The following is a 14,166-nucleotide window of genomic DNA, read 5'->3' as shown; positions in this document are numbered from 1 at the left end:
GTTTATAACCAGATTTCGAGAGGCCACTATGTCAGTCATTGAAACTCCACTCCCTAAAGCCGCGAAGGTAAGCATAGCATTAGATAACATGACTCCAGAATATGTCACGTTCTTCTGTATGGGGCCAGTCCCTTAATCATATGATGTTGTGCATGAAAAAATATCACTGTAGACACCCTGCTTAAATCTAGCAAGTTATGTGGTTTTCTCAGACCCTTATGATCAAATTGGCCTAGTAAACGCATAATCCATAGGTCACACAACTCACTCTGTGAGCCGGAACCATTCTGCCAACCCAGAATCTAGCAGGTACCTGTTTTGACCCCGAATCTTATAAACGAGCTATTTTACGAAAAAAATCATTAAAAACTGTAAAAAAATCCATTTTGTCCCAAATATTTTTTGAGATCTTAAGAAGACATAGATTTACATGACCCAATAAAAAAAATGGTTTTAGATAGGCTGGACCTGGGAGACACTAGGCCTTTCATTCAAGAGACACAGCTTATGTCACCCAAGCTTGGACGACACTAGGCGTGTCGCCCGTGTGACACAAGCAGGGTCGCCCAAGCCTAAGCGACACTACCCGTGTCGCCCAGCCACATTTTGGTCCAAGAAATATTTACATATTTTATTGTGTTTTGTGGTTATCTTTTGGGTGATTTGGCGGCATGACGTTGTTCGTGTCGGTTAAATCTAAATTTTAAAAAATAAAAGATTTGTTTGACTACGTATTTGTTGGTGATGGAGATAACCCTGCCCCAACAAATCCCTCGTAGAAAAAAAACCTATTTGGGTGCCATCTAAAAGAAAGAGATTTTTGGGAGAGAGATGGGGGATTAGAGAGACTGAAACCCTAAACTTCGTGAGAGACACAGAGAGACCCCAAAGAGGAATCCCTGTCTGTGAAACCTTAGAAGTAGGGCAAAATCACCCTAGTTCTAAACCATTTCTAGGGTCCAAGGACCCTACCACTGCCAGAAACTTGCTGATCGACATATGGACCAAAAGGGCAAGAGGAACCGATTCTGATACGGGAGAGCCCCAAGGGCTCAGGAACTTGGGCCATCCGGCCCAGTCTGGTATTTTCTTCTCCTTCATTTCCTATTTTCTATTATTGTATTTGTTTTGATTTGGCTTTGATTCACTTTGAATGAAAATCATATTTTGAAATGCTTTAGATCACGCTGGCTCCGCCACAGATCTGAGGCCAAGACTCGTCACCCTTGGTGAGTTAACTTCCATCAAACAGAAGTTGGGCGAGTCTCCTTCCCTGTTTATAACCAGATTTTGAGAGGCTACTATGCCAGTCATTGAAACGCCACTCCCTGAAGCCGTGAAGGTAAGCATAGCATTAGAGAACATGACTCCAGAATATATGACGTTCTTCAGTATGGGGGCAGTCTCTTACTCATTTGATGTTATGCTTGAAAAAATATCATTGTAGATTAAATCTTGCAAGTTTTGTGGTTTCCTCAGACCCTTAGCTCACACTGCTCACCCTGTGAGCCGGAACCATTCCGCCAGGCCAGAACCTAGCAGATGCCATTTTTTAACCCCGAGTCTAGTAAACACACTGTTTTACAAAAACAAATTATTAAAAATAGTAAAAAAATCCATATTGACCCTAATTGTTTTCCAGAGCTTCACAAGACACAGATTTACAAGACATAATAAAAAAAAAAAATTGTTTTGACTAGGCTGGACTTGGGCGACACTAGGCGGGTCGTCTGGGAGACACAACCTATGTCACCCAAGCCTGGGCGACACTAGGTGCGCCCAGCCACGCTTTGGCCCAAGAATTTTTTACATATTTACATGTGTTTTGTGGTTATCTTTTGAGTGATTTGGCTGCATGACGCTGTTCGTCTTGGTTAAATCTAAATTTTAAAAAATAAAAGACTTGTTTTACTACGTATTTGTTGATGATGGGGATAACCATGCCCCAACAAATCCCTTGTAGAAAAAAAACCTATTTTGGGTACCACCTAAAAGGGAGAGAGTTTTGGAAGAGGGATGGGGGATTCGGGAGACTGAAACCCTAAACTACATGAGAGACACAAAGAGATCCCAGAGAGGAATCCCAGCCTGTGAAACCTTAGACTTAGGGTACAATCACGCTAGTTCTAAACCTTTTCTAGGGTACAACCACCCTACCACTACCAAAGACTTGCTGATGGACCAGAAGGGCAAGAGGAACCGGTTTTGATACGGGCGAACCCCAAGGACTCGGGAGCCTGGGCCATCCGGCCCAGTCCGGTATTTCTTCTCCTTCATTTCCTATTTTCTTTTATTGTATTTATTTTTATCTGGCTTTGATTTTTTTTGATTGAAAATCATGTTTTGAAATGCTTCGAATCACGCTAGCTCCGCCACCACAGATCTGAGAGCAGATCTGCTCATTTTTGGGCAGATTTGATCTCAGATCTGAATTAGATTGTTCGCATTTTCTCTCCCATTGTTTTTTTTTTCATTTCTTTTTTATCAGTTTAAAGTGTCAGATTAGGGTGATCTACAACTTTAGATCGCTCAAATCCGCGCTGTAAATAGTTTGATCCCACCATGGGGCAAATCGAGCGTGATTCAAGCATCAAAATTTTGAAAATCTCATAATCTTTTGATACTTTGCATAAATGTTCTAGGTACCATTTTGTGATTATTATTAGGTCAAAATAAAATATTTAAAAATACCTAAAAACTATTTTTCTGTTACATTGGCAGTCCCCACCTATCCCTTTATTTTAATTTATTTTCATCAAAAACTATTTTATTTGCTGTTTCTCCAAGTTTACAGTAAGATTATTTTATCAATATATAAAATAAAAAATATATAAAAGATTATTTTATCAATATATAAAATAAAAAATATATAAAAACAATAAAAAAATCTATGTTTTTGGGCGACACACCTGGTGTCGCCCAGCTTATTATGGCGACACTACTCGTGTCGCGTGGGCGACACACCCTGTGTCGCCCAAACCAGGACATTTTTAATTTTGCTAAAAATTTATAAATATATTATAGGACCTCTCTTGATTCTTCTCAAAGATGTTTTGGAGAAAAATAAAATTTTAAAAATACCAAAAAAATATTTTACTCGATATAGGTCTGTCCTATCTGAACTTCCCCATTTTCCAGTTATTTTTATATTTCATTAAAAAAACTTGTTTTTCTTGGTTCCAAAAGTTTACAGTAGTTTCATTGCATCAAAATCCATCATAAAATAATATAAAAAAAATAAAATAAAAATATTATTTTTGGGCGACACACCCTGTGTTGCCTAAACAAAAAAGTCTCAGATTGTTTTGAAGCTTTTCAGGTCTCTGCCATAGACTTTTAGGTGAATTCTCACAAAATTTCAGCTTAAAATAAAATGTTTAAAAATACCAAAAAAATATTTTTCTTCTGGTAGGTCTGCTCTATTCTTAACTTTCTGACTTCATTCTAGTTAGTTAATTCCTGTTTTTCCTGATTTCATCATGCTTAGTTTAGTTTTTCTTCATCAAATTTAAAATAAAAAATATATATAGAAAAACACCAAAAAAAAAAAAAAAAAAAAAGAAACTGATTGAGGGTTGCTTTTACCCCCCATGAATCATGTCCCGTTCGAGTCATCCTCGACTCGGGTCACATTCAACTTAGCACGAATAGTGCCTGGTTTCAGTGCTTTGTCCATACATTCATAGGGGTTCCTCACCCCTCCATCTATATTTTGCCTCGAGCGAGTTTCGCCTTGAAGCGCTCATCACTAAGCGCGATCAGCACCAAGCGCTCAATTGTTTTCTTTCTTATTGTGTGCCTGTGTGCTTGACTTTATTTTCATTTGCGTGCTTCTTTACACACTTAGCACACACTGACCGGGAATCCTGTAAAACCAGAAAACAAATTTTTCGAAGACCCCCAAATTCTGAGTTAAGGCGTGAGGGGAACCCAGCTTTGAGAGTCGAGGAGGTTGGGATTCGTGTAACTTTAACTGTGAGCATCCCTCCGTAATCCTTTGCCTCAAAGCAGCTCTGCGTATAGTAGGACCTGGTGAACATACTATAACAGGAGGCCAGGACCTATGTGGGGACCTATATAAGCCTAGCCGCATTTCATTAGTTAGGAACCCACTCCAGACCAAGCCTACGTATAGTCTTATATTCTTTTAGGTCAAATGTTTTCGAGCACTTGTTTGCTTACTTTTGGTAGATTAACTGTAGATCTTAGTCCGGACCTCATTTGGGTCCGAGTTGAACCTTCGGGGTCCGAGTCCAAGCTAGTACCCAGTTTAGTCTAGGTCCGAACCAAGTTCTGCCTTGGTCCGAACCCAGGCTCCCCCTTGGTCCAAGCCAAATGCTAGTTCCTTGTTCATCTTTGATCCAGTCCTGGTCTACACCTAGTCTGATCATCAAAACTATCTGGGTTCAAGTCTAGGCCTATACCCAGCTTGCCTCAAGTCCGAACCTAGGCTTCCCCTTGGTCGGAGGTAAAAAATCGTTCCTGGTTCTTCTCCAAGAGCAATCACCATGTCAGTCACCCAAGGCGACTATGATGACTGTTCTACGACCGACTCTAAGCCCAACCTTGCCAAACCTAGGGACGACTATGCTGCAATCCCTTGGGATTACGGTCAGAACTCAGCCCAGTCCATAATTTGACGCCCCAGTCTCCAACTAGAGGGAGAGTCCCAAGGATCTACTCCCAATCCCGAGGTGTGATGGTCCGAAAAGCGAACTCTGCCAGAAAACATTGAATAGCCAGGGGTCCTCCCTGGCGTTGTCATACAGGGAACCTCATGTAGCCACAGTAGGAGTCGTGTTACCTTAGGCAACCAAAGTAGGAGTCAGGCGAGGGGAGAGGTCCATGCTATATCTAATGCCCCCTAGAAGTCATAACTAGATAACCTTGAGGCTCAACGGTCTCAAAATCAAGACCAATCTAGGTCTAGGAGGTCTAACCCAACCTCAAGTCATTATAGTACAACCCATGAAATCCTGAATAACGTACGCAACATAGGTGCCAATCTAGACCGACCCTTAGGTGAGATGGACATCCAGGGCACCCTTAAGAGTGTAGTTGATCTAGTTTACTTTGTCCAGACCCCAATTCATGGGTCGGTCCTAAACTAGCCTAATAGCATAGGTCAATCCCTAGCACAGCCGAGTCAGCCTATTCTTCAATCGGTCCCTCTGGTACATCCAGTCCAACAACCCGTGAAGTTTCCGCACCCGGTGGCGATGCCTATGAGTCAGTACGCTCCTGAAGCACAAATGTGTTAAACCTCCCTGGTAACTGCGGCTCATCCATCACAGGCCCAAGCAGGCCAACATCTACCCCAAGTCTCGACTCATCAGTCTATGCTTGAGAACCCACCGACCGGTGGGCCTACTCTCATGCTGAATACCTAACAAGAAGGCACCTTAAAAGCGATACAAGATATGCTTGTAAGGATGGGTATGCATGAAATCCTACCCCCAAAGGCCTATGTTCATGAGACCCTTGGAGGCATGGAAGACCTTCCCCTTGGGTTTGTCATCCCAGAGTTTAAAAACAAATTCAATGGGAAGAATGACCCAGATACTCACATCAATGCGTACCTCCTCTCCGTCCAAGCCTTGCGAGACAGGCCTAACCAGTTGAAGGCCCTGTTTTCACAAACTTTGACCGGTGAGGCTTTGAACTGGCATCAGAGAATAATGACAACTCAACCACACATTACTCTAGACGAAATGTTTAACCAGTTCGTCTCTCATTACCGTGGCTCGACACCAAGATCTCTCTCCCTAGGTGAGCTCAGTGCCACAAAACAAAACACAGAGTAAATGAATGCAGGCTCATAGGGTTATACTAAAATGTAAGTGTTTGCATAAGTGCTGTATGTGTGCGCATACTAGTTGGTGTGGGGTACATATGGATGAATGTGCCCCCTGTTATGTTATTTTAGAAATGGAAATTCGTGATAAATTTTCATTGCAGAGAGTATATGAATGCGGGTTTATGGGGTTACACTGAAATGCAATTGTTTATATAAGTACGGTGTGTGCGTGCGTACTAGTTGGTGTGAGGTACATATGGATGAATGTGCCCCTTGTTACGTTATTGTTCGGGAAATTCGTGAAAAATTTTCATTGCAGAGAGTATATGAATGCGGGTTCATGGGGTTATACTGAAATGCAAATGTTTGTATAAGTGTGGTGTGTGCGTGCGTACTAGTTGGTGTGAGGTACATATGGATGAATGTGCCCCCTGTTGTGTTATTTTTAGAAATGGAAATTCGTGATAAATTTTCATTGCAGAGAATATATGAATGCGGGTTCATGGGGTTATACTAAAATGTAATCTAGTTTGTTGCTTAAATATGAGTATAGTTATGTTATTCTTTTGTGACATTTGTAATATAGTGTTTTGATAGAACAACTCAATTGATTTTTTTAGATAATATTTGCAATCATCTACATATGTGGTTTGGCTTTTTATGTAGGGTCAGTTGAAAGATTTATATGGACCCCACCATATATGTCGGTGCAACATCTTCCCTATGCCCAAATGACACGATTGCGACCATGGAGCAGGTTCCTTATCTTACAGAAATGCGAGATGGGAACATGGCTCATCAACCAAGGGCCTACAAATAGAAGAACCATATATAGGGATGAAGTTTGGTTATGAGAATGAGGCATATGAGTATTATAAGGAGTATGCATTAGCCAAAGGTTTTGGCGTCCATAAGGGGACTACCCACAATAAAGATGGTCAAAGGATTGATAGAGAGCTCAATTGTTCTATGGAAGGGTTTCGTCGAGAGAACAATCGGGTAGGTGAAAAGGTACACCCTAAATCAAGGTGTGGTTGTATGGCTAGGATGGGCCTAAGTAGAAATGCAAATAATGAGTGGGTTGTGACTAGGATTATTACGAAACACAATCACGATCTTTTGTCTCCAAGAAAAGCTCGTTTAATTCGCTCACATCGAACATTGTCAGGCGTTGCAAAGTTGATGATAGGTTCAATTAGGTCAGCATTGGTGAAGGCCAGAAATATTCATGACATTTTTATAGAGTAATCTGGAGGGATTGATAATGTTTATTGTACACAAAAAGACATCCAAAATGAAATTTCCAACTCCAAATAAAAACTGAGAGGAGAAGATGGAAGTCTTGTTATGCAATGGCTTTATAAAATGAAAGAATTGAACCCATCTTTTTTTTATAAAGTGAAATTAGATGAAGATAATCACATCCTGAGAGTCTTATGAGTAGATGCCTTTTCTAGAGTTTCGTACTAGTGCTTCTCTGATGTGGTAACTTTTGATACAACATACAAAACAAACACCTACGGTATGCCATTTGCACCCATTCTTGGTGTAAATCCCCATCACAGTTGGATTTGCACTAATTTTTAATGAGAATGTCGAATCATTTGTATGGATATTTGAAAATTGTTTAGAAGCTATGGGGGGACGTCAGCCTGGAGTTATTCTCACTGATCAAGACCCTGCAATTTCGAATGTAGTGAGACAAGTTTTAGACCAAAGTAAGCATCATTCTTGTAAGTGGCATATCTTTACCAAAAATTAAAGAAAAAATGTGCCATGTCTTGTGCATGCATCCAAAAGTTTCAGAGACCTTCAGGAGGTGTGTGGCTAGTGCAACAGTGGAAGAATTTGAATTGGGGTGGAAAAATATGATTGAGAATTATGGCCTGGAAAGTAATGAGTGGATTGCTAGGCTCTATAGTTGTCGCATGCAATGGGTCGATGCATACTTGAGTGACACGTTTACAGCAGGTATGAGTTCCACTCAAAGGAGTGAAGAGATGAATAAGCACTTCAAGATGTACGTAGCCTCTTCAACAAGCTTACGTACATTGTTAGAGGTGACGACAAAGGTGCAAGATAAGAAGGTATGAAAGGAAAGGGAAAATGAATTAAGAGATATTGATACTACTCCAATATTAAGAACAACTTCTTTTATTGAGGCCCCAGCAGCAAAGATCTATACTCAAAAGATTATGAAGCTATTGGGAGAAGAGGTGCTGAATTGTATTAATTTGATGAGTGAGCCAATTGAGGACAACAGATTGCTTGCCACTTTTAAGGTGGCAATACCAAGAAGCTAATCTAGACCCTACTTGGTTGAATTCAATTCCAATGACAATAGCGTTTGTTGCAGTTGTCACTTATATGAGAGGATGGGTCTTCTTTGTAGGCATGTGTTGAAGGTTTTTATGGTGAAGAATGTATTTGAAATACCCCCACAATACATAATGAGGCGTTGGAGAAAGGATATAAAAAATGGGGTTTTTATCGATGAGAGTGGCAATCAAATTCAAGAAACATCTCAACTACCACGCTCCATTCGATATAATGAGGTCTATCAGGCAACTCGATACCTCGCCGAGCATGCATCAGAGAGTGCAGAGCTCCATGAATTTATAATGGCCATAATAAACAGCGGAATTTGTCAGGTTGATCGCCGATTCGGGCGTAAGGGAGGTCCACAGCATGATGCCACAATCAATTGTAATGCTGAAGAGTATGGTAACGTTGAAGCAAATGCTAATATCGACGAGAATGCAGCTAGTTGTAGTGACACACCAATTGAAAGTGAACATTGCCAAAATATTCTTGAGCCTCTATGAGCACGAAAAAGGGAAGACTAACCAATAAAAGAAAGAAAGCTCAATCAGAAGAGTGGAAGCCGCAAGAAAACACCAATAAGTCGAAGGAAAAGACCAGGAAGTGTGCAGTGTGCAAGGGCAATGGGCACGACAAAAGAAATTGTTCGTCATTCATTCGTGCAAAGTAATAATGCATAGCATTAGTATCTCTTGAATTTTGGGACTGGTCAAAATTCAATACATGGCATGGTTGGACACTGCCCAGGCATATCTGGGACACAAAATAGGCACTAGCTTGGAGATGTTAATATGCAATTATGGCAGTTGGATTAGATTGTTTGAATCTTTTAGTTTTCTAGTAGTAGTTGTACCCTATTGCAGAGATCCCACAGAAGGAGTTCCAAGATGACAAAATGAGTTATGGGTATTCATGTGCTGTATTTCACATTACTAACTTTCCTTTTGTAATATCTCTATATTAAAAATTTGCTTGTTAATTCTCTATTTATGTTCTAGCTTTGGAAAGTATGCTAATTCTATGTCTAGGTTGATACCCATGTCCGTGCATGTACAATAAAGAGATCTTCTAATCTACCTTCTTGTTCAATAATTTGCAGAATTAACAGAACAGATTTGTTTCTTAGAAATGAAGTCTACAATATTCTGATGTGACAAGAAATCAAGAATGCCCTTTCTCTATCTTGTTTTAGTGTTATGTTAAATTCATAAAAGAAAAGCATTCAACAAAAATTTTTAGATAGTAGAAACAAAATGATGGAGTTCTATGTCCCATCTTCTTGCAATGATTATGGCCTCCTACTTCCGAATAGCTATCGACTTGGTAGTTTGGTTTTTCTCATGGAAACACGTTGTGGATTTCTCATGTACCTGTTGTCTAACCTAGTATAGACCATTGCATATATGGTGTTACCTTGCACTAACATTTGGAAGTGAGCAGCAACAGATTTCTTTAGATGGCCTTCTCAATATTGAAGTGAGCAGCAAGAGATGTGCCATGTGTTTCCTATCTTCTTTTGGCCATGCGTTCTTTACCCTTTATCCTCGATATTGAATGTGATTGAGATGCATATCAGCATTCTATAAGTATGTTTTCTTTGTATACCATGCAATAGTGGTGGCAGATGATATATTATGTCATAAATAGTTAAAGTGACAAGCTGATTCTATATTTCACACTTTATCATTGATATTGAATGCCTAATTCTTGCAACAACTCTGATTTCAGGTGTTGAAAACTATTCAGTTCAAATAGAGGTTCTCATGGGATGTAGGCTGGTGTTCCGTCAAATTTTCCCAACCAATAGCAGAACAACTTGGAGCATCATGCTCCAAAGAATTCGATGCAGCAGTCACTCATGTGGTTTTGCTCGATTTAGGGACTGAGAAGGCTCATTGGGCTATATAGCGAAAGAGTGAAGGAGGATCTTAATTCATAGTTTTTTCTTTAGTATTTTTTTGGGATGAAACATGATTGATCCATTTTACACAATCTCTTTATAAAATGATTGTGCTTTATCTAAAGGTAATGTAGGAATTTTGAAGAGATATAGTTTACGTGGGTATGTGTAACCCTTTTTGGGTTTTCTTGGATTTCATTAGTTTTGTTTGCTCAATGGATGTGGTGCTTTGAGATGATGGGAATGTGTAAGTTTGAAGGGACTAATGAAAACAAAAGTGGGGATGTTGGATTACATCAGTTTGTAATTGCAAAAGTATTGCTTAATGATGATGCATACACCAGTACATTAGAATGTGATATTGTTCTCTCTCTCTCTCTCTCTCTCTCTCTCTCTCTCTCTATGTGTGAGAGCACTTCGCATGTGCACGAACATGCATATTTGGATACTTTAGGATCACTATTTCAATTGCATGTATAATTAGATATAGCTTGAAGTGAAGAGTGGGAGCAGGACAGAACATGTGTGTTTTAATTGTGCTTGGGAAGCAAGAAGGAAGTGTCTAGTAATGGCCCTGGGGAAGTACCTATGCTTTTCTTCTTTACTTTTCAACAACAAAATATTTTTTTCGAGAGAGAGTTACTTGTCAACAACAAAATATCTTCTAATGGTTTTGTGGCTTCCTTCTTGGTAGGCAATTGAGAAAGTGAAGACTGATAAGAATGATAAGCTTTATCAGGATGTGAAGATTTTGAAATATTTTTGTCCATTCAAATCCCATTCAATATGTTTGTCCATTCAAAATGCCATTCATATGCAAGTGCCATTCACATTTTTATCTATTCAAATGCCATTCACATACAAATTCCATTCAATATTTTTATCCATTCAAATGCCATTCACATTTTTCACCATTCAAATGCCATTCACATTCAAATCCCATGCAACAATTTTGTCCATACAAATGCCATTCACATTCAAATTCCATTCAATATTTTTGTCCATTCAAATGTCATTCACATTCAAATGCCATTCACATTTTTGTCCATTCAAATGTCATTCTAACCATATTAGAATACATCACCAAACAAAAAAATAATAATAAACTGAACTACATTTGTAATGAGACCATGAAACAAACGCCCATTCCTTTCAAAAGAAAAAGAATGGAGAACATCAACAATATAAGAACAATTGCGCTCATAATAATAAATTTATAATAAATTTTACAGTGGCTACTTTCTCAGGGACCATAGCAACAACTTTGAGCTTCTCTTCTTCATATAGAACAGGATGTACTCCTTCAGTGACACAAACATCTGGCCTCTGTGACATGAACCTTCTGACCATGGGTTTTATATCTTGGCCTAGGAACTCGTCACACCACACTAGATGGCCGCATCCCACTTCATTCTAGTGGTTAACACAAACATATAAAAGGTTTTAGGTTTGTGCTTAAAATTAAACAATAATGTGCTTTTACATTATTTTCATGAATGAATGGCCTATTGTAGTTATCTTGTGTTTTTGCGATAAATACGCGCATTCGACCACATTGTCGTCTACGTTTACAAACTAATGGTGGGAATTGGTTATCGAGATTCATTCTGCATAGAAGTGACAAGAGACCTATGAAGAACTTCATCGTTAACATTCTAAAAAAAAAAACACCATGTAAAAATTCATCACAACCATATGAAACACAAACCCATAAATTCATGTATAAAGCTCTCAACACTTTACAATGTAAAATAATAATGTTACAATGTCAATTGATGATGTGTGGAGATAGTAAAAAACTGGTACATGTGTTCATATTAGATATAGATTATTCAAGTCTAATTCTCTATCCCAACCTATTATGAATTCGATCAGTAACAAGTATACACATGTTATTCAGAACCCAGAAATACTGCTTAACTCGAAAGATCATGTATGCAAGTTCATTTTTTTGCGTTTTTAAATTGCCTATGGTAGATATAGCTGCCATCCAAGTAGCAAACTCATAATCTTCACTTCAAAGGGCAGCCTATATAGAAATTACTAAATTTTGGTGAGTATAACTCAAGAAACACATAAAATAATTGCATAAATGACATAGAATACAATGGCATGGTACATGTAGGTTCCATGCAAATTTTCCAAATAATTGTAAGTTGTTATTAACTAGCTGATGACAAAAATGAATATTTCCTCACGAGGTAGAACAAAACCAAAAAAATCATATTCACTTTATACGTAATGTAAGTTAAAGATACCAAAATTGATATTTTCATGAAAAATAGTATGATGAGAATGATACAACAATACAAATTAGAGAAGTAGGACCTATATCTCTTTAAATTTTCTATAATTCAGGAAAAAGGAAACTTTTTCATACCAGACCCAAATAAAAGAGGGAACTTTTTTCATCATATTGAGAACGAACCTCAGAGCAAACCTTATGATAAACACAGAGACAACCCAAACCCCCAAAACCCAAAACAAAAGAATGATATCACCTATAAAAATCAAAATAACGCACCAACATCGTATCCTAGAAAAATAAAGATCAGAAAAAAATACTAAAATAGATTCAAAGATATCCTAAAAATATAAATAATGTAATGGGGGAAAAGATTCAAAGATAGAATACATAAACCTTGGGTGAACCTCAAATCTACTGATGATTGCTCAATCATCTTTGCAACAGCAATGGAGCACAATTTTTTATGAAATTTCAGAAATTTTCTGTATTGTAGGTTGTATTTGTAGAGAGAGAGGGGCATAGATGGAGATTGAGAGAGTGGGGACTCAAAAAGAACTTGATGGAGGTTAATAGCCGAGGAGTCACAAAGGTTTGTTAATCATAAACTTCATGCATACTGACTAAATCTTGGTGTGGTCTCAATTCATTCTTGCAGTTCAATTGAAATTGTAATACATTAATATTGTGTACAGAATTGATACGAACATAGTTTTGTTGCTCTGTATCCGTTCACAGGGACACATTGAATGACTGAAAAACCAAAACCCCCCAAAACCAAAATGGAACAAACAAAATCGAAATGCAAAGATTAAACAATAGCATACCTGAACCTCGGATGAACCTCAATCTACCGAAGGTTATCTCAATCGTCTTTGCAGCAGCAATAGAGCATAAAAAATTTGGGAAATTTCAGAAATTTTCAGTGTTCTAGGTTATATTTCTAGAGAGTGAGAGGGGCATAGAGGGAGATCCAGAGAGAGGGGCAGCGAAAGATATATTGAGAGGGGCAAAGAGCGATAGCCGGGAGAGAGATTGAGAGAAAGGGGTGAGTTTCAAAGAGATTGCGAGGGTTTGAGAGATAGGCCAGTGAAGGAGTAGCAGGAGAGAGAGAGAGAGGTTCCTCAAATTTGATGGAGAGAGAGAGGGTGGGAGAATGGCAGCAAGAGAGAGAGGGGTGGAAGAAGGAGGAGAGATAGAGGGTGGGATAGTGGCAACAGGAGAGAGTGAGGGGTGGAAGATGGAGAAAAGCGAGAGAAGGTGGGAGAGTGGCAGCAGGAAAGGAAGAGTTAATGCAAAGATTGAGAAGGGAGAAAGAGGGTGGGAGAGTAACAGCAGAGAAGAGAGAGATACCATCATGAGAGACAGGAGAGAGAGACAAGGCAGGCTTGCCTGTGAAACACGTGACTTGTGAAGCGCTCTTGCAAATGTCCGTGGTTACTGTAGCTTGAGGGAGGTACTGACGAAGCGTTGGGCATGACGAGATCTTCATCGCGAGATCTAGCCCGTTGGCGTATGAAGTCCGTATACGTGAGCAGGAGTATGAAATCCGTTTATATATATATGTATATATATATATATATATATATATGAAAAAAACTGGGATCAACACATTAGCTCATATGAACATATAAGTCCAACGGTACAGATTAAATCCGACCGATCCGACGATTACGGATGTCCGATAGTGTTTGAATTTTTTATTTTTTTTATAAATCTAAATTACTTGAAATTTTAGGTGTGTTTTCTTTTCGTCAATGCGTACCTAATAAATGTATAAAAAAAATTATTCGTAAAAATAAAATGACCAAAATACCCCTTGAAACTTTTCAAGGGTATTTTGGTCAATTTATTTTATGTAAAATATTTTTTTGATATTTTTCAAAGATTCAAATATTTTTA

At 38.6% G+C, this 14,166-nt stretch overlaps 2 long non-coding RNA genes across 2 annotated transcripts; one reads left to right on the top strand and one right to left on the bottom strand.

The window, feature by feature from the left end:
* Positions 1–6,461: 6,461 nt before the first annotated feature.
* Positions 6,462–10,378, top strand: LOC110006941 (uncharacterized). The gene is made up of 2 exons (XR_002280339.2): positions 6,462–8,785; positions 9,848–10,378. It is a non-coding gene; the product is annotated as an uncharacterized LOC110006941 (long non-coding RNA).
* Positions 10,379–10,969: 591 nt separating this feature from the next.
* Positions 10,970–13,825, bottom strand: LOC105420354 (uncharacterized). The gene is made up of 2 exons (XR_966548.3): positions 13,092–13,825; positions 10,970–11,432 (listed from the first exon to the last, which is right to left on the bottom strand). It is a non-coding gene; the product is annotated as an uncharacterized LOC105420354 (long non-coding RNA).
* Positions 13,826–14,166: the final 341 nt, after the last annotated feature.

Source organism: Amborella trichopoda, chromosome 6, assembly GCF_054954075.1.
Source record: "Amborella trichopoda isolate Santa Cruz 75 chromosome 6, AtrichopodaSantaCruz75HAP2 v2.0, whole genome shotgun sequence".
NCBI classification, from domain to species: domain Eukaryota; kingdom Viridiplantae; phylum Streptophyta; class Magnoliopsida; order Amborellales; family Amborellaceae; genus Amborella; species Amborella trichopoda.
This window is presented reverse-complemented; position numbering and strand designations above follow the sequence as displayed.